Genomic DNA, 3,703 nt, shown 5'->3' on the forward strand with positions numbered 1-3,703 from the left:
ACATATACAAATAAAGTGAGAGGGAGGGCTGTAACTTGTGAAATTTGACTCTGTTTACCTTACAGATAAGAAGCACATCTCCTATTTCACAGTGCTTCCGTTGGCTGTCATGCAATCATGTGGCAATACAGGTGCTTTACACTGTGGAATCAGTTGTCAGCCTTATCTGTCACATAATCAGCATGTTCAATAATGGAACAGAAGAGAACACCAACACCCTCATCCTGAAATTTGTAATGGGTGCCAGGTCTTCAAGGTCTGTAGTACAGCTCCTCTACCCACAAAAGTTCCTCTTTCTGCCTCATTTTAGTGGCGGAAGCTGGCCTGGAACCAACTGCATCACCCATGTGAAAATCAGACCCTCACTTGTATATTTTTCTTCAGTAACATAACAATCCAGAATTTATTACTGACAAAGATAGCTAATGATTTGGAAAGTTATGGTGCATTTGAAGATCAGATTTCTAAGTCAGGATAGGACCTGCCTCTACATTTCTTTGCATAGGCACCACAACATTTGATCAGAAGAGTGGTGTCTCTTTAGCAAGCTCCAGATTTCATATTTATTTATTTATTTATTTATTTACCATTTATACACCACCCTTCTCAACCCCAAAGGGGACTCAAAGTGACTTTACACATAGGCTATTCGATGCCTTAAAACAATGTAGAATTAAAATAGACATTTTAATTCAATTTAAAATACATTAAAACATTGAAAAACATTATATTTACTATTAAAAACATGCTATTCACAATCGTGATCCAGACTATTTCAGTAATCATTGCACAGAATTCCATATCCATCTATTGCACTACAGTTAGTCTCTGAAGGCTTGAACCAAACCTACATTTTCACTCTCTTTCGAAAGTTCAGGAGGGAGGGGGTTGATCTAATGCCATCGGGGGGGGGATTCCACTGCCGAGGGGCCACCACGGAGAAGACCCTGTCTCTCGTCTTCACCAGTCATGCCTGTGAAGGAAGTGGGACCGAGAGCAGGGCTTCCCCAGATGATCTTAAACTCTGAGATGGTTCATAGAGGAAGATACATTTGGACAGGTAAGCTGGGCTGGAACCATTTAGGGCTTTATAGGCTAAAGCCAGCACTTTGAATTGTGCTCGGTAGCAGACTGACAGCCAGTGGGGTTGCATGCTCCCTGTAGCCACTCTGGTGAGCAATCTGGCTGCTGCCCATTGGACCATTTGAAGCTTCCAAACAGTCTTCAAAGGCAACCTATTCAAAATGTAACCAGAGTGTGGACTACTGTGGCCAAGTCTGACTTCCCAAGGTACAGGCACAGCTGGCACACAAGTTTAATTGTGTGAATGCTCCCCTGGCCACCACCAAAACCTGAGGTTCCAGGCTTAGCGATGAGTCCAGGAGAACTCCCAAGCTGTGAACCTATTTCTTCAGGGAGAGTGTATGATCTTGGAAGCTAAGTAGAATCAGCCCTGGTTAGTGCTTGGATGACAGGCTACCAAGGAATAACAGACTATAGGTTATATTTCAGAAGAAAGAACTGGCAAATCCCTTACTAAGTATTTCTTGCCCAAAGAGAATCATGTGAAATTATGGGGTCAACATAGATCAACAGGAGGCTTGAAGGCACACACACACATGGTCATTTTTGGTACCAGGATTTTGTTAAAATCCATTTGTGGTTTTAAAAAATCCATAATGAAAACTTAAAAACCTTTTGTGGGTTTTTTTAATGCTTAGGATAGCATGTAGCCACCCCCCCCCCCCCCCCACTTCTAGGGAAAGTCTGGGTTTGGGTTGGGGGTGGGGGCTAGAACCCATGAGGAAATGGGGTATTTTAACCCATTTCTGCATTGGTTTTAGCTATGTCTGAAAGCACCCTTGGCAAAAGATGACCAGTTACTGCTATCCTGACCTGCATTTACATGGGGGAAGAGACAGGAAGGAACAATGAAAGAGACAGTGCTCTGGGGATACCAGCTTTTCTCCAATATCAAAACTCTTCACTGCAGGGGTCCGGGATTTTAAAAGCTAGTCCACCCCCCCCCCCCCCCCCGGGCCATACTTGTTATTCCTGAACTATTTTGCAGATTTTTGAATTGATGCAATTGCTGAATGAAGAGGTTATAAAGGTGCTCATCCCAGCATGTAAAGCTGGGAGCAGATGGCAGGATTATTATTTTTAAATTTTGTTTCCTTGATGCCTTTCCCCAGTCAATCTGGGCTTGGTATTTTTTTCAGTCTCAGATCACTTTGCAAGGAGCACATGTGTGAAAACATAATCCAGAGCATATCTTTGTAAAAAAAAAAAATGAAACCTGCAGTTTCAGTGTTTGGAGATTACAGTACTTCCCTGTCCTTGTGTGTGTGTGCTAAATATATTTGGTGGGTGGGGGAAGCTTACAACACTGGTGCTTTTTCCACCTTTGCAGAACCCACATGTATGTGGAGAGCACACTGCAGAGTCAAGGAAAGGGACTACTAGTCCAACATCATGTCAATGCAGTAATAATCCACGTCTGAAGTACCTCTGAGAGCTAGCCATCTATCCACTCTTTAAATGTTTCCTGCAAAGGAGAAACACCTATCTCGAACAGTAAATAGTATCTGCATAGCACATGATTTCTGCAGCTATCTTTCATTGAGTATGCTTCCTTTTGTGACTGGTTTTAGAAGATAAATACAGGCTTTATTTGCAAGTCTAATTGTAGAGATATGTATATCTGAAAAAACTGGAATGAAAATGGATTGATAATACATAATGTGAATTTTGATGGATGTCTGTAAATCATTAGCATTTTAAACATGAGAAGGTGAAATGTCTATTTTGACTATGAACCAGAAATACTGTTTATTTGGGAGGGTTTAAAGTAATTTTGGGGATTGTATGCAAGTTCCACCAGCTCAGAAATGTTGCGTGTTCATGGTCATAGCATACTCACTGGAGCTCCTTAAGAAAAGGAGCCAGGACATACAAGATAATAATTCCCTTAATCTGGACCTAGTTTTCCTCATGCTCTTTGTAAAATACAACATTAGAGCAACAGGCCCTCTGCCGGCTAATCTTGGGACGAATGCTCAACCATGCCACCTTCTGGTAATCTTGTGATAAAAAGATGATGGAGTGAAGAGTTGTAAATCAGAAGAAAGATTCTATATATTTTACCATCCAAAATTATGGAATTTATTGCACAATTTATTGCACAAACCAGCAGGACCATCCCCTTTGATTATGGTTCCTGTTACATAATACAGTGCACAGGCCTTTGCAGTCTGGCACCTTTCTGACAAACCCATCTCCTGCTATTGATAAGTAAAACCCCTCATTAGCTTTGCTACTTACTTTGCTCAATGATCCTGACCTGCTTCTGTGCTAGCATGCAGAGAAATGACATGAAGGGACAGCATTTTCCTGTACTCCCCCACTCTCCTCATTGCAATTTTTTAAAATGACCTAAACTTTGTTTGAATTTCAAGGTTGCTTTTACTAAATTGATTTTTAAAAAAACACTCCAAATCAGTGGAACTGTAGGAGAGCAGAGTTATACTGCTTCCCAAAATTACAGACATGGCACTATGGATTGGAGAAGAATTACAGAAATGTAATGTTTGGAGAGGTGAACTAGCAAGGGTCATTATATCATTAGATTCTCACTATCCTTAATTGTGGATATGATGTGGGATGGTGGCTTCACACAAAAAAGTCCATATAACTCAAAACA

This window comes from Anolis carolinensis, chromosome 3 (assembly GCF_035594765.1).
Source record: "Anolis carolinensis isolate JA03-04 chromosome 3, rAnoCar3.1.pri, whole genome shotgun sequence".
NCBI lineage: Eukaryota > Metazoa > Chordata > Lepidosauria > Squamata > Dactyloidae > Anolis > Anolis carolinensis.